Below are 19,208 nucleotides of genomic sequence, written 5' to 3' on the forward strand. Positions count from 1 at the left end.
CAAGGTCACCTGCAGGTCAGAGCCTTGTAGGGGGACCAGAGGCTACACGTAGAGGTCACAATACATTAGTCAAAGACAGACAAGTACTGTGTCTGGTTAATACAGGATCAGAATGTACTCTTATCTTTGGAAACTGAGCAGTTTCAAGGCCTGTCCTTGGCAATTGACATTCTAGGGGTGGATACCCTAATGAGACTGATATTGACCACATCTGTTGGAGAATTCTGCCTGCGGGTACAGGTGATGAAAGCAATCCTGAGGGGGAATGCAGTGACCCTATCCCCACCGTGAAGAGTGATAAAACACCAGGCAATACAAATTGCCCAGAGGACATAAGAAAATCAGTGATACCGTTTTAAAACTGAAAAGGTTGGGATCCTCCAGGAAGCTCCTAGTGCTTTTAATAGCCCTGTGTGACCAATGAAGAAACCAGATGGGTCCTGGCGTATAACCGTGGACTATATGGGAGCTCAGGAGCTCTGGTAGCATAGTGCCTAAGGCACTTGACTGCTAACCAGGAGGCTGGTGGTTCAAACCCACCAGCCACTCCTCGGAAGGAAGGTTGGGCAATCTACTTCCGTAGTGATACTGCCTCGGCAACCCAAGGAGGGGTCGCCACGCCACATAACAACAACATATGGGAGCTCTGGTGGTATAGTGCCTAAGGCATTTGACTGCTAACCAGAAGGCTGGTGGTTCAAACCCACCAGCCACTTCTTCGAAGGAAGGTTGGGTAATCTACTTCCGTAGTGATAGTTCCTCGGAAACCCAAGGAGGGGTCGCTATGAGTCAGAATCAACTCGATGACAGTGAATTTGGTTTTTTGGTTTGGTTTTAGGGAACTGAATAAGGTGATTCCCCCATCCATGCTGCAGTCCCGAACCTAACATCCCTGTTAGCAACCCTTAGTAAAGACCTGGGCAACATATCATGGTGTGTTAGGCCTGGCTAATGGGTTCTTTAGCATCCCTCTAGCTCTGTGTATTCAGAACCAGTTTGTCTTCACCTGGGAGGGGCAGCAGTGCTGCCTCAGAGATATCTATACAATCTCATTTGCCATGATATGGTTGCTAAGAACCTGCCTTTTTCTTTCCCTGTCACTATGTATTGGTTTCATTGCATTGATGACATCATGTTAACTACTGAAGATGTTTCTCTGTTACAGGATTGTCTAGATGCCCTAATCACCCACCTACAGAGTATGGACTGTGAACCCCTAAAAGGTGCAGAGGCCAGGGACATTTGTAAAATTCCTAGGGGTTTTCTGGTCAGGTAAAACCTATGTGTTGCCTGAAGCCATAATCAATAAGATGCAAACTTATCCCACCCTTAGGACACCAAAAGAAATGCAGGCCTTTATGGGTCTTTTGGGGTTATTGGAGGGTATTTAAACCCAACTTGACCCAGTGCTTGAGATCAGTCTATGGACAGGTAAAAAAAAGGGGCAAAGAATAGCAACAAGCTTTTGAGAGAGCAAAAGTGTTGGTTGTGCAAGTGAAAGCACTGGGTATGATATGGGAAGGCTTGCCCTTCAGAGGGGCTCTGGTGGCTAAGTGCATAAGGCACTTGGCTGCTAACAGAAGGTCAGTAGTTCAAACCACCAGCTGGTCCACAGAAGGAAAGGGGGTAATCTACTTTTGTAAAGATTTACAGCCTTGGAAATGTAATGGGGGCCACTATGAGTTGGAATCGACTCAATGGCAGTGGGTTTGGTTTGCCCTTCAGGTTAGACATAGGCAGCACTGAGGATAGCTTTGGTTGGGCTTTGTGGCAAAATCAAGATGGAACTAAAGTCCCCCATGTTTTTTTACATTTTTAATTTTTTAAAAAATCACAGTTGTGGAAAGGGACAGAAAATTGGTACAATCTCATAGAGAAACAATTATTGGAGTCCTATAACACTCTCCACCAAGTGGAACCACTAACAGAGGAGGGAATGGTAACCCTTTGCACAGCTTTGCCCATTAATAGATGTATCAGTGTGCTGTTTTCCAAGCCATCACCAGCTATTTCCCAGACAGCTAATGGCATGCATACATGTGACAGCATAGCACCCTTTCTACCAACCTATAGTCCCAAGAGATACAAGCTGTTCTTGGTCCAGTGATGTATCAAGATGACCCCTCAGCACAGGCTAGCACATCTCTGGACCTACTTTAGCAGAGAAGGCCCATTGCAGTAGCCACCTGGTACATGAATGGCTGTAGCTGAGGCATCACTGTGGATAGTGATTGCTGTGCAAGCTCCACTGATACCATCTGGTTTGAAATTGGCTCTGGACAAAGCAGTCAATGGGCCAAATTAAGAGCTGCATGTGTGGTCATCACCCATGAGCCCTGGTCCTTAACCCTTTGTACAGACAGTTGAGCCTGTGAATTAACTGTGTGGATCAGCCAATGGCACAAGGAGCATTGGACAGTAATGGGCATGGTTCTGTGTGGGAAAGTCCTGTGGCAGTACATCTGGTCCAGCTCCAAACCTTGGAACCTAACCTGTTTTTCATGTCGCAGCATATTCATTTTTCTCTCTACCAGGGATCCAAGAAGCAAGATGCTATAGCATGAGTTAGAACAGTACATCCAGAAGGGGAAGCTGCCCACTGAATTTACCAGAAGAGCAGACATCACAGTGCCTGTGTTAGTTAGAAAATAGCCAATGAGGCAGACATAGCAGTAAAGTATAGTGATTTATGCATGTGAGAGCTGGACAATGAATAAGGAAGACCGAAGAAGAGTTGATGCTTTTGAGTTGTGGTGCTGGCGAAGAATGCTGAAAGTACCGTGGACTGCTAAAAGAACTAACAGATCTGTCCTGGAGGAAGTGCAGCCAGAATGCTCCTTGGAAGCAAGAATGGCCAGACTTCGTCTCACCTATTTTGGTCATGTTGTAAGAAGGGACCATTCCCTGGAGAAGGATGTCATGCTTGGTAGGGTGGAGGGTCGACGAAAGAGGGGGAGGCCTTCAAGGAGATGGATTGATATGGTGGCTGCGATGATGGGCTCAAGTATAGCAGTGATTGTGGGGCTGGCACGGGATCGGGCAGTGTTTCGTTCTGCTGTGCATGGGGTCGCTATGAGTTGGAAACGAACCGACGGCACTTAACAGCAACAGTACAAAATTGCACCCTGTGGTTACCCCAATGCTCAAGATGTCTGCCCCATGATCCTGGACACATACATAAGGGAACACAGCTAGCAATAGACTCACAGGTAGATTATATAAGACCTCTGCCCCAAAACCAAAAACCAAACACTGCCGTTGAGTCGGATGTGACTCATGTGACCCCCTCTTGGGTTTCCGAGGCGGTATCACTACCAAAGTAGATTGCCCAGTGTTCTTTCCAAGGAGTGGCTGGTGGGTTTGAATCGACAGCCTTCTGATTAGCAGTCAGATGCCTTAGGCACTACACCACCAGAGCTCCCAATGAGCAAACTAGACTGCTACAATGAAGGGATTACAAAAATCAAGTGTTATATATGGAATACTCCAAAGGATTGATAGTGACCAAGGTACACTCTTTACAGGTCATTATGTGCACAAATGAGTGTCTGAGAATGAGGTACAATGGAACTACCATCTGCCTTATAACCCCCAGACTGTGGGCCTCGTGGAAAGAAAGAATGATGTCCTAAAACAACAGATAGACACCCTTCCAGGCAAGGCTTCTCTGGCAGGGCAGAGCAGAGTGCTGCCTGAGGCTTTGAGGTTGATAAATTTGGTCAACACTAGGGCTTTAGCCCCATATACCAGACTGGGAGCCCCGAGTGACCCACTAGCCATGATATAAGTGATGTCACAGACCCTGGAAGCATATCTGTCCCGGTTGTTGCCAGACCGAAGTAGCATGGTCCCCTGAATGCCTCAGGACCTGGTACTGGAAAGTGGCACCATCTATTGTCATTTGTCGTGGGTTATCCCACTGGGCTGGATTGGTTACTTCACTCTTCTGAAGCTGGAGGAACTAACCAGCCTAATGTGGGAACCCACCATCCTGCTGGACTGAGTGCCTCAATGGTCATGCTTCATGTGGACTGGGATGATGGCAATAGCATGAGGGACAGAAGTGCGTCTCCTTTTCTGGCGTACAGCAAAATGGGTGACTTTACTTACAGCCCTTCAGGTGACCTCCCTGGGGCAGCATGTATGGTACACTCAGCCAGGGAAAATGCCTAAGGTAGCCGTTGTTCTCACCACCTGAGGGAAAGAAAACTATGAGTGTGATCCTAATAGAAGGAGGAGTTACCCCTCCTGGTACCTATTAAATACCTGTCTTTCTGATCATAGGTATGTCCTACTTGGCTTTCTTCCCTTCAGGGCTTCTAATGTCTTTGTAGAGTGGGTTCACAGCTTCACTGTAGTCTACTGCAAACCAACTCTTGGGTCTGTGGATAATTCCTCTTCTCAGGCTCTAAAGCATGACTTGAAATTTGGAGCTTCTGGCCAGAAATGATTGGGTAGCTGTGGGAGACATACAGGAGCCTGTCTGAGCCTCTGTGACTAAATAGGGGATAATAGGAAAGGGCTAGTACAACTTCACCTTTTCATTTTTATTTATTTATTTGGACTTTCTTCTTCACAACTTCACCTTTTTAGAGGCCCAGACTGTTGTGTCCTAGTAAGAGAACACAGTACCTCCAGGTTGTGGCCACAGGAAGGTGTTTACCACTCTGGGATACCCACCAGCCACTCCGTGGGAGAAAGATAATCTACTTTAAACCATTGGAGGTTGCTAAGAGTCGGAATAGACTCAATGGCAGTGGGTTTGTTTTTTCAGTTTTGGGATGCTTTAGGTTGGTTGGTACCCAAAAAGGAGGTGCTGGAGAAACCCTCTACTGTCTGTTTTGAACCAAGTAAACACTTGTGGGTTCTCTTGTCTTCCTCCAAGTCCCCCTGAACTCCTGTGTCCCACTGCCAATGGGTGGTAGTGCCAAATGCCACTGATTGGTTGCAGCATAAATCCTATGTAACTGTAGGATCATACCTTGTCCCTACTGGCACCTGATGAGTGTGGGGCTTTTACTTGTGGCCCTGGTTGCCATATAATTGGATAGGCACCTTAGGGTTGCCCTATGTTGCAGAGACCACAGGGAGTTTATACCAAAAACCTCTGAATTACCCCATGGTTAAAGCCAGGTGGACCAAATATAATGTTTTGGTATGTGTGGTACAGTGAATTACTCGATATGGCCCTTCTAACCATAGTCTTTGTGACTCTCATCAGGTGACTGGGTAGAACTATGTAAATGTGAGGTGCCTGTGGCCCACCAAAGGGATTGTGTAGCTTGCTGATTATGTAACTAAAGTACATAGCACCCTTGTGGGAGTGACACAGTGCAAATAAGGTGAATGGAACCCTAATGTGGGGATTAGTCAGTTTTAGCATCTTCCTAAACTTAAAATGAGCCATCCCAGAGGCAGAAAGGGGGCTGTCACTGCCATCAAGAGAGAAAACCTGGGAGTGGAACACATCCTTGGACCCAAGTTTCCTGCACTGAGATGGCAGAGACACTGTGGTAGCAGAGCCAGCAGAACCAAAGGACTGAGATGGAGTGCTGGGATTCCAGCCTGTGGAGCAAGAAGGCTAAGTGCCTTAGGGCAGGAGGCTTCCTGGTTTTGTAACACTGGCCTGAGTAGGGCAGAGGCTGAGGCCTGAGAGAAGTGTGCATGGCTAAGAAGAAGCTGTCCTATCAAAGAACTGTATCCTGAGTTATTTCTCATCCTGAATTGTAACCTGTTACTTCCCTAATAGGAGCTCTGGTGGCATAGTGCCTAAGGCACTTGTCTGCAAACCAGAAGGCTGGCGGTTCAAACCCACCAGCCACTCCTCGGAAGGAAGATTGGGCAATCTACCTCTGTAGTGATACTGCCTCGGAAACCAAGAAGGGGTCGCTGTGAGTTGGATCCAACTCCACAGCAGTGAGTTTGGTTTTTTGGCTTGGACTTTCCTAATAAACCTTTTAATCGTGAGTATTGTACATTCTCTGTGGCCATCACAACGAATTATTGAACACAGCAGAGAAGTAAAGAGTGCTCCAGGAAGGATGGTTTGTGTCAGAATTGGCAAAAAGGTTGAGTTGGAGCTTGGTGGTATGTCTGACCTCTGCCTCATAGGAATCAGTCTTGGGCTGTTGGGATTGTTTTGGATCTTCCTTCCCCCTTGCAAAATTAGAAGTCAGATGCTGATACCCTCATGCCCTTTTTGTAGCATGATTACGTTTTAAATGTTATTGTTTCTCCCTTTGGCTCCTTGAAGTGATGGGAGAAATTGAAGCTCTGAAAAATTTTATGAAACAGACTGAGTGACAGGAGAAAAACCTGAAGCTATTAGCTGTCAAAACTACCTAGATGAAGAAGGTAGTCCTCCTGAACAGACTGGTTCTACATTCTAACAGCTGCTCAAGGCAGGACATGTGCTGTAGTGAAGACAAAATGTTGTACCTATATACCAGACTACCACCAGAACATCACTGATTAGGCCACATGAAGAAGCAGATAGAGGCCTTGGATACACCTGGTGGCTGGTCTGCTGTGGCTGCCTGGTTTTTCTCCTTTCCCTCTAGCTGTTGAAGGTTCTTGCTGGGTTTTGGTCTTTTGCTGGATATAGAGTTGTTTTGCTGTGTTTGGTTGTATTACTGTTGTGGTCTGTGCCTCCAGCTACAGCAACGCTGCCTGTCCTTATCTACATAGTTATAACACCTCACCTTGGGGCTCTCAGGGACCTTGCAAAGAGGGAGGCATATCACATTGTAAGAGCTGGCCTTGAGGAGTAGACTGTAGAGGAGACAGGCTTTGCTAGGCTGTATCTGGTCACACTCTTGCTTTCCACTAGCACTGCTGCTTGCTTGCTAAATCACTCTTATGTAACACTGCTAAGATGGCCTTGGAGGTTTGGAGTCTAGGTGGAGCTTCCTTTGCTCACCAAGGCCATAAAAGTTCCTGTCTCCTTCCGGGAGGGCATGGAGAAATGAACCGTTTCTGCTGCTTCTCAGAGACCAAACTTTAATTAAGTCCCCTTAATAAGCTCCCATATCTGAAGCCTGGAGCTGCCATCTTCATTCTTTGGTCTCTCGGCCCCCTCTGTATTTGGAGGCAAATTTAGAATTACTGATCCACATTGAGACAGAGATGGATTGACATGGTGGCTGCGACAATGGGCTCAAACATAGCATTATGTGTGAGAATGGCACGGGACCAGGGAACATTTCGTTCTGTTGTACATAAAGTCACTGTGAGTCAGAATCAGCTCAATGGTGCCTAACAAGACTTGTTGTTTTGATCTATAAACTGAGGATAATAATCTCCAATTTATGAGATTGTTAGGTTGTGACAGGGTGGTGTTCATTGCCCCTTTTAACCCCTGCCAATCACTCAGTAGCGATGGGGCTTTCTGTACAAAATCAGTCTGTTTTGTGCTGTGAGTAACCATCCATATCAGCCCCTGAGAGGACTCTTTGTCCTGAAGCGAGTGGCTCTGAGGAACATGAAGATGTGGGCAGATGGGATTTGCCATCCCCTTAAGGCATTTGACTGCTAACCAGAAGGCTGGTCATTCAAACCCACCAGCCACTCCTCAGAAGGAAGATTGGGCAATATGCTTCCGTAGAGATACCACCTCGGAAACCCAAGGAGGGATTGCTATGAGTCAAATAGACTCAATGGCAATGAGTTTTTTTTTTTTTTTTTTGTGGAAGTACTGTGTTGAGTAGCAGAATAAATTTGGGGTTAGAGGTCAGTGAGGAAAAAAGGATGGAGACTAAGGGAGAGAGGACACCTGGATGCCCATAAGAGGTGCATTCAACACTCCTGTCAGTTAAAGGCAGGGAATAATAGTACAGGGATGTCTAAACCACCGTCTGGAATGTGAGTGTGTTCCTGACCAGCCAAGAGTCCCCAGCTCTAAATGAAGAATCTAATCAGAGTTCTTCCCAACATTATGCTATTCTCCCCCTAACATGCACTCTCTAGGTATGGATGAACCTGATGAAAACGGGGTCTCACAAGGGTTTGCAGCCCACGTTCATTCACTTGGGTGGTCCAGAATGGGAAGGCACTGATGCTGTATGTATGATCTTCCACTGTGGGTGTGGGCTGGGCTGTGGAAGGGTGATATGAGATCATGAGTGTGAAGCTCTGAGTGCTGGGTTTGGAATATGGCAGATGTACAGTGACTGTTCCTTTCCTTCTGAAGACAAAATGTTCTGATGTTAAATGGCCTGAGCTTTGGAATCACACAGACCTGGTCATATCCTTCCCATGCATCATCAATTTCCCACTTTACTGCCTCATTCATTCCTGCATACACCCATGCTGTAAACTCTGCCATTAAAACAAACAAAAGTAAACTAAATAAAGCAAACTCCTATAAAAATTCATTACCTGATCTCATGTCTCCTTCCAGTTACTGCCCCATTTCTATTATACTCTTTATAGAACAGTTCTGAGTCTATTCTTTCACCTACCACATTGTCTTCTAAAACTGTTGAGTTTTTATTTTTATCATATGAATATACACACATAGTTTAAAAAGCCAAATACTTCTACAAGGCTTGTTTTGAAGATTGCTGTCCTCGACCTTCCATGCTTCCATTTCCTGAACTCCAGAGGGAACCATTTTTAACTCTTTTAGTTGATTCTCTTAGTGTTAGTTCTATGTCTTAGTGCCTAAGGCATTTGACTGCTAACCAGAAGGGTGGTGGTTCAAACTCACCCGCCACTCCTCAGAAGGAGGGTTGGACAATCTACTTCCATAGTGGTACCACCTTGGAAATGCAAGCAGGGGTCCCTATGAGTCAGGTTTGCCTCGATGGGAGTGTGTTTGGTTTGGTTTTGTAAATAACACTAATCATTCTTTGTTTTTCAGTTTTATGTATCATCTATTGTGGATTATCTCTCCTCACAACCTCATCCTCACAACATACTTATGTTATACTTTTTGTTAGCTTGTTCTTCAGTGTTTACATTGTTGTCATTGTGTGCTCTTTCATACACCCCTGTCCTACAAACATAGTTATGTTATATAATATCTGTGTTCTGTGTTTACGTTGTTGTTTTTGTTGTTGTTCGGTTGATTCCAACCAAATAGAACTGCCCCATAAGGTTTCCAAGGCTGGAATCATTACAGAAGCATATTGCCACATCCTTCTCCTGCAGATCTGTTGGTCGGTTCAAATTGTAGACCTCTTGGTCAGTAGTTGAGCACTTAACCACTGTGCCATCAGAGCTGCTGTTTATGACCATGTAAATACTATTCATTAGTAGATTATCATTACTTTTCCTTTCTTGAATCAACTTTTTCTTTTCTTTGGAATTAAACATCTTGTTCCTTCCTTTGCTTAGTTTCTGTTATAAACCAAAAAATCAAACCCATTGCCATTGAATTGATTCTGACTTACAGTGACTCTATAAGACCAAGTAGTACAGTAGTACTGCTCAGTATGTTTCCAAGGCTATAAATCTTTATGAAAAAAGATTGCCACTTATTTCTTCTGTGGTGTGTTTGGTGGATTTGAACCACCCACCTATCACTTAGCAAGGGAGGGATTAAAGTTTCTGCTATAAACTTCACTAAATCATTCCCCAACCCCTCCCCCCAAAGAATCTGAATCTCCTGTGACTATATCACAGCACATCAGATATTCTACCAAATTCATCTTTTTAAGACACCTGCCTCACAGCCTTTAGTCCTGCCACATGTGGAATCACTGCCTGTCACCTGAGACAGGTTGACACCCTGGATCAACTTTAACTCATCCTGGGCATCCTTTGTCTCTCTATAGTGCTGGGTCCTTGTTCCCTGGATCCTATCACTTTTTTGGTTCCTATTTCTTCTAGTAGCATCCTAAGGAAGGGGACATGGAAAGTAAAATGTTAAAGTCCTAACCATCTGATAATATCTTTAGGCTAACCTAGCATTTATTTTGTACCAAAAAGAATTTGTCGATGTTCAACCATTTCAGGAGGTAGCATATGATCAAGAACCGATGGTACTGAAGAAAGAAGTCCAAGCTGCACTGAAGGCAATGGTGAAAAAAAAAAAAAAAAGCCTCCAGGAATTGATGTAATACCCATTGAGATGTTTCAAGAAACAGATGCAATGCTGGAAGAAGTCACTCATGTACGCCAAGGAATTTGGAAGACAGCTACCTGGCCTACTGACTAGAAGAGATCCATATTTGTGCCCATTCTGATCCAACAGAATGTGGGAATTGTTGAATAATACCATGAATATCACACACAAGTAAAATTTTGCTGAAAACAATTAAAAAATCTTTGCAGCAGTACATTGACAGGGAACTGACAGAAATTCAAGTTGGATTCAGAAGAAAACATGGAATAAGCGATATCATTGTTGATGTCAGATGGATCTTGGCTAAAAGTAAGGAATACCAGAAAGATGTTTACCTGTGTTTTATTGACTGTTGTATTAGGGGAAAAGAGACCCCAAATTAAAACAGGTTCAATAGAGACACTTTTATTAAGCCTTGGACAGGACAAAGACAAAACAAAAACAATTATCCAGGATGAGGGAAACCATCAGCATGATAAAGCTGAATGGAGTCCATTGAGTCATGGCCATGTGGCTAATTATGCATGATTTTAAATCATCACAAAATCATGATTGGTAGTAGATAGATTTGTCACTATTCTGTAGTCAGCGGGACTACAGAAGCAGAGAAAAGACCATGATTGGGATACATGCATAACTTAAGAGGGAAAAGTGTCACAGGATTGGTTCTGGGCGTGGACTACCTGGCTAGGTGGTGGTCTGGATAGGCTGTGACTCATGACCTGCAGCCTGAGTCTTAGCCACAAGGTGGCTCCTAAACAACACCAAGACCCCGAGCTTAATTTAAATTAGAAAAGGACACTCTCAGACAAGTTCCCTAATTCTTTGTGAGAGTATGATTATACTTTCAACCATACTCCTCTGGAAGGCCAACTACCCTTCCCTAGGTTTGTCCTAGAACTTGTCTGTGCATGCCACAATGCTGGTTTATGGTCAGAAAGAACCCAAATGGCGTCTGAAACTTATGTCAAGCCTCAGAATGAAGTTAGAGCTCCCACTGCAGACCATAGCCTTCCACAACTCCAAGTGCTTTAGAATTTAAGCTCTCATACACTATACAAAAACATTTGACTGTGTGGATTGTAACAAATTATGGATAACATTGCAAAGAATGGGAATTCCAGAACATATAACTGTGCTCATAAGGAACCTGTACATAGAACAAAGAGCAATTGTTTGAACAAAACAAGGGGATACCAAAACCAAATTCATTGCCATCGAGTTGGCTCTAACTCATAGCGACCTTTCCTTAGGTTTCCTAGGAGGTATTTCTATGGAAGTAGATTGCCCAGTCTTCCTTTCAAGGAGTGGCTGGTGAGTTTGAACAACAGCCTTCTGGTTAGCAGTAAAATGCCTTACTACACCACCACTAGGAGCTCTGGTAGCATAGTGCCCAAGGCACTTGACTGCTAACCAGAAGGCTGGCGGTTCAAACTCACCAGCCCCTCCTCAGAAGGAAGGTTGGGCAATCTACTTCCGTAGTGATACTGCCTTGACAACCCAAGGACGGGTTGCTATGAGTTGGGGCCGAATCTATGGCACATAACAACAACAACAACAACACGCCACCACTGCATGATATAAAAGCAGGAGTGGTATGTGTCAGAGTTGTAGCCTTTCACCATACTTACTTAGTTTGTGTGCTATAAATAATCCAAAAAGCTGGACTATATGAAGAATGTGGCAGATTGGAGAAGACCCAGTTCAGTATTTTATCACCCAGTTCAGTTCAGTATTGATTGGTCATCCTTCTGATCATATGTTAATTTCCAACAGCTATATCTTGTTCTCTAATTGCATATAATTGTATATAAGTTTGTTCTCATTTCATAATTCTAATGTGTCTTTGGTATAATTGTGGTAAAGCATTTCTATATCTGTGAGTTTGTAGGTACTGCAAGAAGTTTCAAATTTACATATAGATAAAATTTCCATCAATTCATCAATTTTTATGGTTTTCTGTCTTGGGTCATGCTTCAAGAACGCTTCTCTTCAGAAATAGAAAATTTTCATGGATATTTTCATCTAAGTACAGATGATGAAGAGAGAGGGATCTTAGACTCAAGGAAAATAAAATTATTTGAATTTTGGACAATGGAGGGTGACAGGTAAATAATTCTAATGTATTGTAATTCTAAGCTTTGAATTTCTAATTTCATAATTTTAAAAACATATCTGCAAGACCTAGTAGGCATTTGATATGTTGGTATCAATAAGCACTTTCCTGTGAATATTATTGTTGTTGTTATGTGCCATCGAGTCAGACCTGACTCATAGCGACCCCTCCTTGGGTTTCTGAGGCGGTATCACTACAGAAATAGATTGCCCAACTTTCCTTCCTGTGAATAAGTGAAGACTTATTTTTTCCTAAGATTAAAGAAAACAGTAACAGCAAGAGTCTCAACGAAATGCAAACAAGATTGGCACTGGTCATGGACATTTTGAATATTTGTAATCTTGAGGTGATAAATCACATCTTGGTTAATGTCTGTACACTCTAGTTGTTAAACACCTATTAATTAAACTTTCATGGGCACACTGTATTTTAAGAATATGTTTAAGAACCACATAGACAAATCCATGGCTTTTAAATAAAGATAATTTTAATATACCTCAATCCATATATGACACTGTGTCTTTGGGGGAAGAGATTGAAAATTCAACACACGCTAGATATGTATTGCCAAATATGGTAGCTACTAACCAGGTTTGGCTAGTTGAATTAATAAAGTAAAAAAAAAAAAAAAAAAAAAAAAAAAAAATTCAACTGTTCAGTTGCATTGGCCACATTTCAAGTGCTCAATAGCCACACAGGGCTAGTGGCTACTTTATTGAACAGCATAGATATACAATTTTGACATCACAGAAAATTCTATTGACAGCACTGTTCTTGCTGGTTTATGGACCTCAAGTCAGGTGCCTTAGATCCATTTATAAAGACTAAAAAAACATACTCACTGCCATCAAGTTGATTCTGACTTATAGTGACTCCCATTGGGTTTCTAAAGCTGCAAATCTTTATGGAAGTAGATTGCCCCATGTTCCTTCTGTGGAGCAGCTGGTGGGTTTGAACCACTGACCTGCTGGTTAGCAGCCAAATGCCTTACCAACTATGCTATTATTTATAATGAAAGGGTCCTTATTGTTTCTCACACAATCTGATTGTATTAGATTTCCAGCTGCCTGGGATATGTATATACATTAAGCTGGTATGTGACAAAACCAAAACATATCATGAGTGTATCTCTATCTGTTCCCGGTTCCAAAAGGGAAACTTCTCTGCCTCAGTTTTGTGACTGAGGACACTCTCTGGCACTAAATTTCCAGGGGGTAAGTTCTCTTCTAGAAGAGCGTATGGAAGAAACCTAAGCTAAGCTTTGAGAGGCAGAGTCCAGCTCAGGGAGAGGGATTCTGGGATGTGAAGAGGAGGCAAAGAGGCTGGGGCCAGTTAGGGGACTCTCCTGGTTTACTCAAAGCAGCAGTTCTCCAAGTGTGATCTGTGCAACTCCTGGAGTCACTTAGGTCCTTTCACAAGGTCTATGAAGTCAAAACTAGTTTCATAACATTACCAAGAAAGTATTAGTCTTTCTCACTGTGTTGATTCTCGCACTGAGGTAAATCAGCTGGGTAGTTAGCAAGAATCAAGGCTGTGTCATCAAAGTGCGATAGTAATCGTATTTCCCACAATCACCTACTTGCAGGAAAAATGAAAAATAAAACCAGCTTCACTTAAAGATGAACTGATTGAAGTATTAAGAGTTATTAACTTTATTAAATCAGCCTCCTTGAATCTGCATCTTTTAGTATCTTATGAGATGAAGTTGGAAATATTTAAAAAGCATTTCACTTTCATTCCAAAGTATGATGTTTGTTCCAAGGAAAATAATTTGTGTTAGCCGAACTAACTGCTTATTTATGAAATGTCATTTTCACTTGAAAGAAGGACTGACAGAAACTGTCTTGGATATTTGGCATTTTAAAAAACGAACAACTTGTAAGCCTGTCATTTCAAGGTAACCAAGTGACAGTGTTGTTGCCAATGATGAAATGTAACCTCTCAAGAGATTAGAGTACTGGAAAATGTGTATGCACCACAAATTTGACAGCTTTCCAAAATTTACATTTTTCTGCTAGGATCAGTGGTTATACTAACAAATAGGACTTTGTGATATTTTGAATGAAATGTGTCAACATTGGATGATCTGCATACTCAGTGAACTAATGCTTCAATTAAAAAAAAAACTCATGCATTAGTACAAGAGTCATTCAATGTGCAAGATGGACCTATAGATTTTAATGAACAGAAATGAAATATTCAATAACAGGATTTCCGGTTGCAACTAACCTTTAAGAAACCACCACTTGTGTAACTTTAGTGAAATATCAAAGATGAACATTCACAATTACTTGGAAAGGTTATTTTCCAACTTCATATTTGTGTGATGTGTGTGATGGATCTCTGGTAGCATAGTGCCTAAGGCACTTGACTGCTAACCAGAAGCCTGGCGGTTCAAGCCCACCAGCCACTCCCCGGAAGGAAAATGGGGCAATCTACTTCCGTAGTGATACTGCCTCGGAAACCCAAGGAGGGGTCACTATGAGTTGGGTCCGACTCAACGGCACATAACAACAACAACAACAACAATTTGTGTGATACTGGATTTTTTTTTTTTTTAAATAAAACCTCAACCAAAATAACAAATTGAATGCAGAAGCAGATAAGAAAATCTAGAAGTCTTTTATCGACACAGATAAGAAAGAGATGTGCAAAAATGTAAAATGATCCACTCTTCTCATTACATTGTTGTATTTTGGGAAATATTTTTCATGAAAACCTATTATCTGTTAACATTTAAGGGGTTATTAATATTATTTAAAATTAATTAAAATTTTTAATTGTTTCAATTTCTCATATGATTAATATCGGCACATATAACTCATATAAACAAAATCTCTTTGGGTTCCTCATTAATTTTTAAGAGTGAGTTGAAATTTTAAGGTGCCCTGGTGGCACAATGGTTAAGCTGTTAGGTTAGCGGTAGTGAAAGGTCAGCGGTTTGAACTCACCGCAGGAGGAAAGACCTGGCAATCTGTTCCTTTAAAGATTGCTGCCTAGGAAACTCTATGGGACAGTTCTACTATGTCCAAAGGGCTGCTATGAATTGACTCCCAGGCATACAACAACATAGAGGTTCTGAAACTAACAAGAATCTCCGACTGAAGCAGCCCCTGGCCCAGGACTCACAGACACAGTGTAGCCAAGAAGGTTCGGTGCAGGAGGAGAGGGGTCAGGGCAAAGTCCCAGTACTCGAGCTTGGCTCTCAGGTCCCGAAGGCGGTGTCAGGGGTGCAGAGGCCTAGCGCTGGGCTTTCCTTGTTCCCCAAGTTTTATGGCATTTGACTGCTAACCAGAAGGCTGGAGGTTCAAATCCACCAGCCACTCCTCGGCAGGAAGGTTGGGCAATCTACTTCCATAGTGATACCGCTTCGGAAACCCAAGTGGGTCGCTATGAGTTGGATCCGACTCCCCGGCAGTGGGTTTGGTTTTCGGTTTGTCTCATCTGTGTCAGCTCCTGCCTGGAGACACATGACACGGCCTCAGTTCTCACTCCAATTGGGTCTCCAATTTCTAGACCATTCAATCACGGTCACCACCGTTGCCGGTTATAAGGTATGCTTGGACCAGTCTGACATAGATTCTCCTTAGAATAACAGTACCCGGGTCACGACACCCCGGCGCCTCTTCCTGCTGCTCTCGGGGGCTCCGGCCCTGACCCAGACCCGGGTGGGTGAGTGCGGGGTTGCGAGGGAAACCGTCTCTGCGGAGGGAGGAGCCAGGGGACCGCCTGTGGGGGCGTAGGACTCCTAGCGAAGCTGAGTCCTCTAGTCCCAGCAGATCCAGGCCAAGCCCCACCTCTGCCCTCTCGGTCCTGACCCTTCTCCATCTCTCACCCCCCCACACACCCCTGCGTCCCAGCACAGCTCCTTCCGCCGCCCGTGTCCACCAGCCACTTCGACCTTGGACCCCGGGCGCCGCGCATGTGGTGTCGGTAGTCTTAGCTTCTCCTCGCCCCCAGGCTCCCACTCCCCGCCCGGCTGCGGGGAGCCCTGGTACATCGCTGTCATCTGCATGGACTACACGCAGTTCATGAGGTTCCACAGCGATACAGCGAATCCGAGAATGGATCCGCCGGCGCCGTGGATGGAGCGCGAGGGGCAGGAGTTTTGAGGGACGAGCAGACATGGATCTTCAAGGACACCCGCCAATTTACCGAGGAACCTGCGCGGCTGCTATAACCAGAGCCCGGCGGGTGAGTGACGCCCGGGCCAGGTGGTAGGTCACGAATCCCCTCCCTCGTCCACGTGAACAGATCCCTCCCAGTCTTGGGCTCGAACCTTACTCAGAGGAGGCAGGACCCGCCCGGCCCTTCCATCCGGGCAGAGCCGCGGGGATTCGCTCTGGTTTTGTTTCTACTTTGGAACCAAATTGGCTCTGACCAATCACCGCCCGTCAGGTTAGGGCGGGTGGGGGGGCGGGCTCGGGGCTGACGGCAGGGTCGCCAGGAACCGGGGAGCAGAGTCTCACACCATATAGAGTCCTTATGGCTGCGACTTGGGGCCCGACTGGCGCCTCTTCCGCGGATACCCTTAGTACACCTAGGAGGGTGCAGATTCCATCTCTCTGAAAAAGGGTTTATGCTCCTGGTACGTGGCGGACACCGCCATTCAGATTACCCAGCCCAAGTGGAAGGAAGCTGGTGAGGCACACCACCTGAGGGTCTGTCTGGAGGGCATGGTGCAGTGGTTCTGTCGACAACTGGAGAACACACAGGAGACTCTGCAGCGCGCAGGTCCTAGGAGTTATGGGGTGCTTCCCAGAACTCCCTTTAGTTGGGACAGTGTTCACCCTGCTGGCCTCTCTCTCTTTTAAAAGGAGGGGAGAAAAATGGATAGTGCCAGGATACCCCTCCCATGAGTGTGGAGAGTGAGGAGTTAGCTCAGATTTCTAGATCCTGTACTAGAGAGTGACTTGCCAGAGGAACCCTCCTTTCTCTCAGAGATCGTTAAGGGATCCACTCTCTCTGGGGACAGTGGGGGAGATGATTCCTGACTGATCAGAAGTTCCCTTTGATCCATTTAGACCTTGGGACCCACCCGGAACTTTGTCTCCTGGGCTTTGGCCTTGGCTGCATACCTAATGTCTTGGGGGTGGGGCAGTGTCTGACTCCAGCTTTTCTGTGTTTTTCAGTCCCTACCCATATCAGGACCAGAAAGCATTGTTCTTCCCTTTTAGATGCCTGGAGCCACCTACCCTCAGATGTCTCACCTTGATGTTAGAAATTTCCAAGGCATGGGAGATTCTTTCACATGGTCCAGGTTGTTTGAGTTTTGCACTCCTCCTCCCAACCCCAACTGACCTGTCCATTCTCAGTATGGTCACATGAGCCCTGCTCAAGTGGCCCATGGAAGGTAATGGACAGTTCTTGAATTTTCTGGCTCATTCATTCATACTCCCCACAGACACATGTGACTCACCATCCCATTGTTGTTGTTAGGTGCCGTAGAGTCGTTTCCGACTCATAGAGACCCCATGCACGGCAGAACGAAACACTGCCCGATCCCACGCCAGTTCCATGATCCCTGCTATACTTGAGCCCATCATCGCAGCCACTGCGTCAATCCATCTCGTTGAAGGCCTCCCCTCTTTCATCGACCTTCCACCCTACCAAGCATGATATCCTTCTCCAGGGAGTGGTCCCTTCTGACAACATGACCAAAGTAGGTGAGACGAAGTCTGGTCATTCTTTCTTCCAAGGAGCATTTCAGGTGCACTTCCTCCAGGACAGATCTGTTAGTTCTTTTAGCAGTCCATGGTACTTTCAGCATTCTTTGCCGGTGTTGTGCCCAGGCTGTAAAGGAGAATTTCGGAAGAGAAGAAGACGCCAACCCACGCCAATGCAAATGCAATAGGACAGTTTATTAGCTAACTTAAGTCAGGGTCTTTGCCCTTACCAGGTCAGTGGCTTAAGCAAAAGACCCCGTACCCCGTTTCCTTCTCCAATTTATGGAACAATATGGGGAGGGGCAGCACCAGGGCGAGGGGGTACAGGTGATTGGTTGTTGCTAAGGGATTCAGGGCAGTGATCTAAGATGTTGGGGGACGTAAAGAAACTCCCCCCAGCTCCAAAGTTCACTCAGGAAAATATTATCTAGGGAGGATGCGGCTCAGATATGGGGGAGACTTTTAGGAGTCCCGCAAATCTCTGATACGTGCTGAATCCGGATGGCTTTTGTGATGCGTGCTGAGTTCGGAGGAAGTTCCTTGATACCTGCTGAGACTGGAGGGCAGATAAAGGCCCTAAGGAGTGTTTAGAATTACAAAAGTTCTGTTAGCACTACTGACACTAAAAGGTTTCTGGTTAAAGATTTTCCTGGAGGCTGCTAGAATTCTGGCTTCAGATTGACTCACACCTGCATCAAATCTTCTTTGGTTTTCCTTATTCATTGTCCAGCTCTCACATGCATATGAGGCAATTGGAAATATCATGGCTTGTGTCAGGGCACCTTAGTCCTCAAGGAGACACCATCCCATCTCTGACCATAAAATGTCATGTTGAGGTGCTGGGCCCTGGGCTTCTACCCAGTGGAGATCACCTTGACTGGCAGCGGGCCAGGGAGGACCAGACCCAGGACATGGGGCTTGTGGAGACTAGGCCTGCAAGAGATGGGACCTTTCAGAAGTGAGTGGCTGTTGTGGTGCCCTTTGGAGAGGAGCAGAGGTATACATGCCCTGTGCAGCAGGTGGCGCTGCTGTGAGATGAGGTAAGAAGAGGGTTGATGGTGGAGCTTCTTAGGGATGGAGGCAGAACCTATTCTCAGTGAAAGCAGAAGCCCTTCTGGAGACCTCCAAGGAGTCAGGGCTCTTCACCTCTCTTGTCTTTCCAGATCTGCCTACCACCTCCATCAAGAGAATTGATGCTGGCTTGGTTCTCCTTGGAGCTGTGGTCATTTGAGCTGTAGTGGCTGTGATCAGAGGAAAAAGAACTCAGGTAGATATGAGAGTGGGGCCTAAGTTTTCATGTCCCACCATGGGGTTTCAAGTCCCTGGTAGGAGATTTGCCACCTTCTGCCATGTTCTCACA

General features: G+C 45.0%; 1 pseudogene; it reads left to right on the forward strand.

Annotated features, from left to right (window-relative positions):
* Positions 1-12,160: 12,160 nt before the first annotated feature.
* LOC103206040 lies at positions 12,161-18,882 on the forward strand (annotated as a pseudogene).
* The last annotated feature ends 326 nt before the right edge of the window (positions 18,883-19,208 follow it).

Source organism: Orycteropus afer, unplaced genomic scaffold, assembly GCF_000298275.1.
Source record: "Orycteropus afer afer isolate SDZICR_OR568_19922 unplaced genomic scaffold, OryAfe1.0 scaffold00294, whole genome shotgun sequence".
NCBI classification, from domain to species: Eukaryota; Metazoa; Chordata; class Mammalia; order Tubulidentata; family Orycteropodidae; genus Orycteropus; species Orycteropus afer.